The sequence below is a fragment of the Condylura cristata genome, unplaced genomic scaffold (genome assembly GCF_000260355.1).
Source record: "Condylura cristata isolate star-nosed mole 26May11 unplaced genomic scaffold, ConCri1.0 scaffold00023, whole genome shotgun sequence".
In the NCBI taxonomy this organism is placed as follows: domain Eukaryota; kingdom Metazoa; phylum Chordata; class Mammalia; order Eulipotyphla; family Talpidae; genus Condylura; species Condylura cristata.
In genome coordinates this window covers 3,456,727-3,467,986 of record NW_004567124.1, presented here as the reverse complement: position 1 = coordinate 3,467,986, position 11,260 = coordinate 3,456,727, and positions in this window count along the sequence as shown.

The following is an 11,260-nucleotide window of genomic DNA, read 5'->3' as shown; positions in this document are numbered from 1 at the left end:
TGGGTGGCACAGCTCTGTCTCTGAGAGAAGACCTTTCCTCTTTGGAGACTCAAAGCCTGGCTTGGGGTAATGGGGAGGGGAGGAAGAAAGTGCTATTTTGTGTGCACCTGGCTTTGCGATCCAGGACTCATGTCCATGCTGTTATTTATTATTTTAATTGAAATCATACTACACATTGACTTAGTGAGCATTTCTAAGTTATTTATTAGGGCCCTCCCTGATGGTGCAATGGGTTAAAGCACAACACTATGAAACTGTCTGCTGCCACTGCAGCATGAGTTTGATCCCCAGCCCCGGAGGTGACCCACATGGCACGCCAGACCTCTCCTGTCTCGCCAGCTGCTCCTCTCAGCAGTGTACTTCATCCATCTGCCTGTTCTGCTCCCTGCTCTGTCTCTGGTGAAACCTCTCACTCCCTGCACCTCTGGCCTGTACCCCAGATCTTGTGTCCAAAAATAAATAAATCTTTAATAATTTATCTATTAGATCTGAGCTTCTTCAATTTATTTCAGAACCATCTTATTGTGAGTGCTTATGACCATCCAACTTGCTAATCGCCTCAAACCACCAGTTTAAGATTCTGAGCTATGAGGGGAAAAAAAATCAATGACGGCAACTCGGTATTTTCTATTGTCTATGTGCCTCCCAGCCTCTAACTACATCTGAATCTGTAACTCTATATCTATCAGTAGACAACAAAGAGCAGATTAATCCTGAATACTTTATACGCTTTGGTTGATGAAACTGTTTAATTGGGAGATTTTTCTTTAAAGTAGTTTTTGCACACATCTGTCTCCTTTTGTCTATTAATACCTAGAGAGGGCTCATCTGCCTTCTCATTGGGCTGCCTTGGTGTTCCGGACAAGTTAAGTAACCTCTCGGAGGTAACCTTCATCTGCAAAGCAGGGCTTGGAGCACCTACCAGAGGGGTTTCTGTCACATGGAGACAGTGGGTGGGAAAACACCGTCACCACCATGGAGTGGTCCAGAGGCTGGATGTTAACATGGCATAAATTCTACAGGGAAGAGCAAATCTTAATATCCGTTTTCCTTCCGAAGAAAAACGGTTTAGGTTGGAAGGAAAATGGGCACAGCCAAGTTAAAACGTGGGCAGCTCCTTCTGTGCTGACTTTCTTGCTGGGTTGACCCTTCCAGCTGGATCCTTTGCTGGCCTGTGACGTCCTCCTGTGCCCACGCCCCTCACAGGTCCCTCCACCCCATGGCTCTGAGCACGAGCCACACTTGCTCTCTGGAGACTACTGGAATGTTCCACGCTCCTTTCTGCCTCAGGACCCTTGTACAGAATCTTTGCCACCTTCCCACTAAAGGCTACCTTCAGATCTTTGCTAAAATGTCACTCTGTCTGTGCTTCCTGTGACCCTCCCTCAGGTAAGCGCCCCCAGGCAAGTGTTCTCCCTTCACACCTGAGCTTCTTCACAGCATCAGTGGAAACAGCAGTTAATCCGTTCACTGTGTGAGTGTTAGTTTCATGTCTGCCCCCATGGCTGTCTGTAGACACTATGAAATCAGGGCTGTGGCTGTCTTGTTCACTGCTATGCCTGCACATTTAGCTCTGTGCCTGACACATGCTGGGTGCTGGGTAAAATGCTTTTGGAATGGAAGAAGGGGTGATTGAACTTGGCAGGGCAGGAAGGGATGAAGGCCTGCTGGACTCTTTCTTTCTGATTCATTTTGACACGCTCTGGCAGAGTATGATCCCTGTTGCCTTCTTGGTGGGTTCCCAGGTCAGTGCTTTGCCTCTGCTCTGGGGGCTGAAGTCCATCCATCAGCAAACATTCCAGGGGGTAGAGTAACAAGTGCCCAGGGTGGCACAGACTGTAAGTCCTGCAGGTGCTCTGAGGAGGGAAAGCTCTGGGGTGGTAACTGGGAAATGTGTGGAAGAGGTGGCATGTGCCACGTGAGCGAATGCAGGTTGCTGGTGGCCTGACCAGCTGTCAGCAACCTCGGGAGCACCTCAGTCGGCCCCACCTGCAGTCAGGGCAATGGTGGCTTGAGAACGCCACTGATCCCCGGCTTCGACCCCCCCGCCTTGTCCTGGCAGAGCCCAGGTTTAGCCTGTGAGTGACAAAATGGTGGTTCCCAGACCCCTCCCAATGGACTCTGCTTTGACCTGCCTGCCTAGGCTGAGTAGCAGAGCAAAGTGCCCACATCTTATGGCCAAGGAAAGTGGGGCCCAGATCTGGGGTTTGGCCGGGGAGGGAAGAACCTAAACCCCTCAGTTTTTCACTGTCTAGGTCAGCATCGCTAGGAGAAGGCCTAGTGGTGTCCCAGGAGGCCCTGCCCTGCCCCTCCAAGCCCTGACCACCCCAGTCAAGATCTATCGCGCTGATTCTGTTAAGACTCCTCCATGCCTGAGCAGGGGGGACTCTCTGACTTGACTTCATTCTTCACTGCCCATCCTGGCTCCCTTTCCTCTAGGGCAGGAGTGTGGTGCCAAGGCCTGTGTTGGGCCCATCTTTCCCCTTCCTGTTACACTGCCAGCTTGTCCTTCCTTCTTTCTTCCCAGCCTCAGATTGAAACACCACTGAGCCAATTTCCTGCAGAAATAAGAGTGGAAAGGCCAATGGGGCTGAGGTAGTCAGGGTAGCCTTCCTGGTGGAGGCAGCTCCAGCTTCAAGGAAGGAATAGGGTTTGGAGACAGGAAGGCTGAGCGGTCGAAGCTCAAGGGTGGGTGTGAGGCGCTCAGCTCGAGATGGTGGTGTGGCATGCGGGTCAGCGGGTGGGGTGGGTGTGTGCATGTGGTGCTGGGTGGGAACCAGGCTGAGGGAAGGTTAGGAAGCCAGAGCTGAGACATTTTCTTTGCCAAAGAACCCATTGGTCCCTGGTCGCAGTTGTTTTAGCTAAATAGAGCAGTCACTGTGATTTTGAAACCACAGTGGACTTGTTCCACTGTGATGGCAACTAATTATGGATTGTAATTGTTTAAACACAGGGAAGTGTTTTGACCTGAATAGTAATAATGTGCTGGGCCTTCTTTGGTGTCTCCCCAAGGCAGGCCCACAAACCATGGCCCATCTCTGCATACCCCTCCCTGCTCCACATGACAAAGGTGAAGCTGGGGGCAGCATCCTCCCAGCCACAGGGAACCGTCTGTGGTGGAGGGACAAGAGAAGGGACCTGGGTCAAATCCTCGTCCTGCGTGGCAGGGCTGTCCTGAAGTTGCCACAGGGAAGGATCCTTCTTAGGGCAGACACCAAGTGCGTGGGAGCTGAGCTGTAACCACTGATAGTAGCGGAGCAACGTGCCCTCATCTTATCACTGAGGAAACTGAGGTCCCGGGGGAAGTTTGACCAAAGTCTCACAGTTCTACTCAGAGATTTGGGGTTACCAAAGGTCTCAGCATCCTCTCCTCCACCATTTACAGTCACTTATAATCATCCTTTTGACAACTGACTTTACCTCTCCGAGCCTCAGCTTTCTTATCTGTGAAATGGGGATAGTTGATATCTATTTCATGGGATTATTATGACTGATGACTGATGCAAAGCTGTGCAGTGCTTGGTGTGAAGAACAGGTGTGTAAGCAGTGGTTCACCCCATCCCACCACCACCTGCCAACCTGAGCTGTGACGGCATCATCCTGTCCAAGTTCAGGCCTTCAGTGACACTTGCAGCCACTTCATCCACACCTGCAGGGGGCAGGGGTGCACTGCCCAGGGTTGCTGTGAGGCTCCTGGGGGCAGCTGTGAACTCCTTTGAACCCTCCACTGGGGTTTGGTTTCTTTGTCTGATCCAATCCTCTCCTTACAGCTGTCAAACGTCTTCTCCAAAAGCTCTAAAAGACTGGGCTATGGCAAAAGTGGTGTGCCTTCTTCCTGCCCCAGCATAACCTCACAGAGGTCTAATAAATATTTCATAGGATGCAAGTACAGAGCACTCACTTTACAGCTGGAGCGGCTCTGAGGAGGTCAGATGTCCCTGCAGGCAGGACTTGAAGCCAGGTCTCCTGACCCTATTTCTTAGTGCTCTGCCTGCTATCTCGAATTCACAGCAGAGTTATCCTCCTGGGCTGAGCTTTTGATTTCCTCTGCCTGGAATTCTTTCCCTACCTTTTTGCTTATCCAGCTCCCCTGCATCCTGTTAGGCCTTAGCTTAAGTATTTTGGCCTTGAGCTTCCATCTTGATCTGATTGAATCCTTCTGTGTTTTGTTCTTACAACATCATCTGTGGCAGAGACTGCTAGTTCATTTCTAATAGAAAGCATTGCTTCTTTCCTTTACTATCTCCCTGTTTAATAAGGAAGCAACATGTCAGCAACAGTCTTCCTGACAACTAGGAAGTTGAAAGGTAGAGCTTCTGAGAAACCGAGGAAGTTCTTTTTTTCTCTTTGCAATTTCCTTCATTTTGCTTGGAACACTGATGTGATGGCTGGAGATCTAGCAGCTCTTTTGGACCTTTATCTTAAGGCTATTAAAAATGCTGTCATGTTAGATCAGAAGCTTAACAATAGTCTGGGACCGTGAGGACTTTGTGGAACCATCAGCTGTGGGCTGCTCACTTGACTTTTTTGATTTAAAAACTAAAATCCTCATTTGTTTTTATCTCGATAGTTAGGTTTCTATTCCTGGCAACCAAAACTCAATCCCAATTGATAGAAAATTCTCTATAGCTCTTATGATTTATGCTAGTTATCTGCAAACACTATGTTCTACATGGGCAGGGGGCCTAGCCCTATCTGCCTTGTTTACTCCTGTATCCTTAGTAACTAACACTTTCAGTGCCAGTAGGTGCTTAGTGAATTTTCTCGAATGAACGAAGACTTGCCAATGGGTACCTGGTGTCTAGCAGGGATTTTACATGATCTTTTGAGGAGAGGGGGGCTCTGACTGTGGTATTTATAATTACGAGAAGTGCCAGGCTCCTAGGAGTTACCTTTCCTTTCCTGGCAAATTAGTTTCCCGATATTATCATTTAAAAATCTAATTAAAAATGTTTTTCCAACCTGAAAGTCTCTTTGAGGTAATTTTCCTATAATCTCACTACCTATAATAGCTACTTAAAAACACTCAAGGAACAAAACAGAACACACAAGAAAACCAATTTTTTCTTTTCAGCCTTGTATCTTTATAGGTAGTTTTCTCCCATAGCTAAGCTCACATAAAACTTCCCCATTTTTAAAACACTTGACTAAACTATAATTTTTAGGATTTGAGAGGATCTCCGCAACTTGTTTTCCATTCAAGGAACGAGTTAGCCTGCCCTCTTTCTGGCACTTTCAGTTAGAAATATGCTGTGATGTATGTCTTTGTGCCCCGAGTCTTTCCTTTGCTTAGGATTATATCCTGAAAGGAAATTCTCAGAAGTAGAATTATTTGACTGAGGGAGATAAACAGGTCCTAATATCATTTTGCAGAACAGGAGTCAATGCAAAATTAAAGGGAAAGAGACCTAGCCCTTTCACTTTTCTCTGGGCTCAGTTTCTCCAGCTGTAAGCTGAGCAGGTTAGAGGGCTCCAGGTCCCCTTACAGATTGAAAGTTCTGTTGATGGTTGGGGAGCGAGGCCTCTGACATCCTCCCGAGGTCAGGAGAGGTCAGGAGAGACCTGAGTGTGTGTGCCAGCGCTTGTCCTCCTTTACCCCTCCCCCACCCTGGAGTTGACCCAGCCTATGGAAAAGGGTCACTGGAACTAGAGCGACCAGCCCCTTTTCAGTGTCTTTCTCATCTTAACATGTCTTCCTCGACTCCAGCCAGCCTGCTACTTGGTTGCACCCCTAGCCCAGAGACGTGTAGAGTTTCTTCTGGGATTGGGGCATGGACCTCTGAAAGTAGAGCAGGAAGAGGGCAAAGCTTAACCTGGAGCCTCAACGCTGTGCCAAGACTCCAGAGCCCACTCTGGGCCCCCAGGCTCTGAGCACAGCATGGCATGTGCGCTTCCCTTTGAAGAGCGGGAAAGGCCACTTACTCTGTAGCTAGGTCCTACCTAGTGCGCCAGGAGGTGGTGTCACTGTACTCATCCTCATTCTGTGCTCACCAGGGGGCTGTGCTTCTCGAGGGCAGGCTGTGCTTCTCGATGGGCCTGCATCTGGGACACAGCAGATGGTCAGTACTTCTTGTAAGTGAACAAGGGAGGGAAAATACCCAGATGTGTTGGGACTTCATGGCAAGATGGGAAGGGAAGTGAGAGCTGGGGTCAGAAGGGATGAGAGAGAATAGCCGATTGCCAGGATGTCTGGCCTGCTCTCTTCTCTTTCAAGGCCATGTAACTGACCCAGCCCCCATCCCACAGCCTGACCCTTCCTGGGTATGTGGGCTGGCCCCTGGCATGGGTGTCTACAGAAGGACCCTCAAAGCATATGTATTGGCAAGACTGGTCAACACCTATGGCGGAGGGAAGCAGGTACAGAAAGAAGCCATGGGCCCTAGTGACTCATTTGTTCATGACAAACTCGAATCCATTTACTCTATCATTCTGTCACCACCATTTTTGAACAGCTGCTATGGTTATTGTTCTCAGGTAGGTCTGGTCCCTGCAAATGCCTAGAGCATACTGGGAGCCAGTGGGTTGTACACAGCAAGGTGGGGGCAGTGCGGGTGGAGATCATCGGGAGGGAATAGTGGGGTATAGTAGAGTGGACATGCAGGTGGAGGGGGCCCCAGCCGGTCGCTGGGCCTGGGGAGCAGTGGTGAGTTTCCCTCTGCCCTCCTCTGCAAAGGCACTAAGGGTGAAGATGCGGAGGAGGGAAGATGGGCTCCTTGTGGTAACAGTGGGGTCGAGCTGAAAGCGATGTTAGAGGTCACGCATAAGGAACTTGAGCCAGGGAGATATTGCTTACACACAGAAAGGGCAGATAAGCTCAATGAGCAAATGACAACCTGATATGTGTGCTGGGGTCATGTCTATGTAAAAATATGACCAGGGGAAGGTAATATGCAAAAAAGAAAGAGAAGAGATTAAATGGGCGTGGGTTTATGTGTAAATGACTTTAAAATGCATGCTCTCTAAGTAGAAGTAGTTAGCATCTTATTATCATAGTAATAACAAAATTGAGAAACAGGACAATAAAAAAGTTCATAAGGATGGGAAATGTTTCCTGAGATACGTTATCACATAGTAAAAGGGCGCCCAATAAAACCAGGATGTGCTGAATCCCCTCCAGGTCCTCTCCTGTGGCTGGGGTCAGGGCAGCTCTGGGCAGTGGAGGGAAACTAGCTGCATTGCTCCCTGTCTTGGGAAGTTACTGGGGTGAACAACACAAAGCTAATATCCTCCACGGCAAACGAAGTGAAAGCTGCATTTGTGTTGACTCTTTCTGACAGGGTGTTAGATGGAACTGGTGACTTCTAAGTGTATTAGAGATGTTAGCATATCATAATTACTCCTCTACTGTGACAAGAAAATAGCAAAATGTGCTTACACTTGCTCTTTGGGTCTTTAAAGTTTTTTCTCTTTTGTTTGTTTGTTGTTAACATATCTTTTCTGGGGTTGGGACACAGGCTGATGGATGTTTATTGAATGACTAATTATGGACTGATAGCCTAACAGTCTCCACTGAAGTAGGTTGTGCAAATAAACCAGAGTGGAACATGGTGTCTAGGTTACACAGATCACTCACCTGCTGACTACCAGGACACACTTCTGGCTATTATTACCTGAAACACTAAAAGGAAGAGCTAAAAATGGAAGTCTTGGAGAGAAAGGCCAAGTTAGGCCTAAGAAGAGGGGTGAAATACTCAGTGCTGAACAAGAATAATTCAGACAAAAGGTGATTTCTTAGTTGATGTCTTGGTCAGTGACTACTTGAAGCAAAAAAACAAAATCATTAGATTATAATGCACTTGCTTGTTCAATTATGATAAAACAATAATAATGAATTCATGGCAGACTACAAGGAATCTCACTGAGCCTCAGAGCATGGATGACAGCCCGTTCCCAGCAGAGGCCGAATGTGAAGTTACTAGAAAGTCAGCAGAGCTGTAGGCAGCTGCTCACTGTGTCTGTACCCTGCTTCTCTGGGAACTTGTGGTCTTTTGTCTTAGCCTCTCTTGAGAGGTTCATTTTATTCTCTTCTCTAAGACTGGGCTGCTCCAGTTCCAAAAATGTTTGCCTCGATAGGGACATGCTCCCTCAGATCACAGACCCAGTACCAAGGACCTGAATTTCAATTCCCAAAAGAAGGAATGTGAATCTCCAGTAGTCATCCGATGCGGTGCTTCTCCTGGGCCACGTGTCCAGCGCTGTCCCTGCAGGGTGCACTCAGGGATGTCAGCATGACTGCAGGGACACTCCTCAGCGTGCTCCTCAGAGCCAGGATCACAGACAGGGCAGGCACACTGACGAGCATGTCTGCAGTGGGGAGTATCGGGAATGACCTGGCTGTTGAATGAACATAACTCAACCTCGTGCCAAAAATGCCCACTATGTACTTTTTAAAATGAGTAGCTTCTGCCGCAGAGAGCCCAGGTCATCATAGGGCCTGCATAAGAGCTGATTTCCCAGGAATTCCCCCCTCACTTCCAAGTCTTTGGAGAGAGCAGTTAGTAGAAAATGTTAATGACCAATTTTAGCAAATGACCATTTTGGTGCTCCCAGGCCATGAGGGCTAGCCAGAGCTCATTTTTAGAACGGCCCCTCGATGATTCTGGCAACTTGTTTAATGTTGACCTAGAGACATGCCGTGGGCCCAGATCCAAATGTATAGCGTGGCCTTGCTTGGCTTTACAGTGGGCCAGGAAACCACCCCAGTTGCGCCATGTGGGTTTTGGCCTCTGAATGCTCCATGGCTCTTCTGGCCTCAGTGTGGGGCTGCTGGCTGTTTGGGCACTGTGTTAGGAGGTGGCCGCTCAAGCTCGCATGGGAATCACTCAGGAGTCTTGGCTCCAGACTAGTTTCTTGGTTTTGTTGCCGTGCCTCTGGGCTGCAGGAGATCTGCCGTCCTCATCTCTCCTTTGTGTTAGAGATGGGCTACTGGCTTCTTCCTTGCCCCTCTGTGCCCCCCTGCACCCCCAACCTAGCACCTCCAAGCTGGCTTTCAGCAAGAACCTAACATCTCTCCTACCCAGATATGAACACAGGTCACAGAAGTCCCTCCCCTCTCCCAGACCATGTAGTAAGGGCTTTCACTCTAGTATAGTCAACACTGACTCCCATTAAAGGGGCTTGAGCCCGGCTGGCTGGGAGTGTGCTTTTCTGAGGAGCTAGTTGCTGTCAGTTCGGAAGTCACACCAGTGGCCAGTCACTCCTTCACAGCAAAGACCAGCCCCAAGATGGAGGCTGTTTTTCTAGGTCCACCTCATCAAAATCTGGCTGCTGGATTAGCTTTTCCATAAGGACCTTCGCCCTCTAAGTTTCTGATCCTAATCGGCACAGGGGTACCTCGCAGGCCCTCACCACATGGGTGCTTGGTTGACGGATGACTTCTCTCACAGCTTCACTACTAACGAGTCCTAGTCGCTGCCAGCCTTTCCCTGAAGATCCTCCCACAGGGTCTCACTCACAGCCTGAGGCTGCCTCACACACATTTCTCAGCCGCCCCACCCCAAGGAAGGCCGCCCGTGTAACCTTTCTCAGTTGTTCCGGCTTCCCTGGAGTGTTGACTTAGCCGGGGAGCACGCTCCCTTCTCTAACCTCTGCGTGTTTGTTTGGCGCGGGAGCGGGCATGAGGCCCGCTTCACTCTGTGAGCACACAGGTTCCTCTGTCTCTCCAGGAGCGTCCCAGGGAGGGGGTGCAGGCGGGCAAGGGCCTGGCAGGGAGGGCGGCACAGCTTCCTGTTCTGCTGCTGGTTATCACAGGCTGTTCTAATGCTGCTCAAACAATATTGAGAATAACCCTGGCTCAATAGCACCAGTGTTAGGCTGCAAAGTCAATATTGGCTGAGCAAACACAGCAAATAAGGAGTTGCTATTTGCGTAGCTACGAGTACTTGTGTGCTTGGGCTGCTTCAACAGGGCCCTTGGAAATGAACGGGAGAGTAGGTGGTGTCTGGGGGCGGAGGGGGCCCTTGAGAGGGGCTAGGCCAGGGTTTCTCACCTCTGCGTTATTGACAGTTGGGGCTGGATTATTCGCTGCTGCAGAGTTGCTCTGAGCATTGCTGGGGTTTAGCAGCATCCCTGGCCTCTACCCACAAAATGCCAACCTTTCCTCCCCAGAAATACCTCTAGCCATTACCAGCCGCCCGCCCACCATTCCAATGAGACCCATGCCTCTGCCCTGTGCTGGGCTGTGGAGCCAGGGCAGGCAGGGTGAGGAGGGCTTCCTCAAGCCTCCTTGACCCTTTTGGTTTCTAGTTTCACCTCCAGCTTCCCACAAGTGCTGGAAAAGCCAGCCTCTTTAAGAAATAAATGCCATCCAAAAATGTCTCTTCAGCTAAAGAAGCTCTCAGGCAGGGCTTGGCTGCCAATGGCCACCTCCTCACCTTTGTCTTGTCTTGGAACACACTCCTGTTCTCCACCTGGAGAGAGACAGAGGTCACGGGACACTCAGATCATTTACATCAGCCTCTCTCTCGTAAGATTTCTGGCATGCTTCTCTCTGGCCAGTACCCTTCTCAGTCAGTCATGCTGTTTGTAATCATCAGTCCCTGGCTCCATCCTCCCCTTGGCCACTGGGGACTGGTTTGTGCACCCAGGAAGAGGCCCGGGGGAGTGTGCTGGGCACAGAGGACAGTGGGGCACAGGGCCTTCCTCGGGGCTGCTCCCTGCCCCACTCTACAGGGTCTACCACGCTCCGCTTCAGTTCTCCCTTGGGAGGGGCAGAGAGTGTTTAGAGCCTCGGGCGGGCACATACTGATCTTGGGCCTCTGAGTCCGAATTCCAGGCCTCATTGTGTGGCCTTACGCTGGCACAGACAGACAGCTCCAGTCTTGACCTGACACCTAGAACCTTTGTCTCTAGATTAGGATCTTAACATGCCCTGTTAGGGGTAGATTAGGAACTAAATAATGATGCCACCAACTAATGAACTTTAAGCACAGCTCCCTTCCTTTCTTTCTTTAATTTAAATTTATTTTTACATTGTTCTTCATGCTGTGCCTTTTTCCATCTCAGTTGTAATCCCCGTGGACTTCCCATCACCAATTCACCCACGTGCCATCATCACCATAGTCCCGTGCACTCTTCCTGCCCCAGTTTTGATCTTATGTCTCTGGTTTATAGTTGTTCGGTGTTTTTTATTTTTACTGTTATTACAATTGCTTTTTTTTTTTTTTCTGATCCCTTATGCTCATGCTATGAGTGAAGCTATCTAGCATTTTTCTTTTTCTTTCTGGCTTATTTCACTAAGCATGATCCTTTCCAGCTCCAT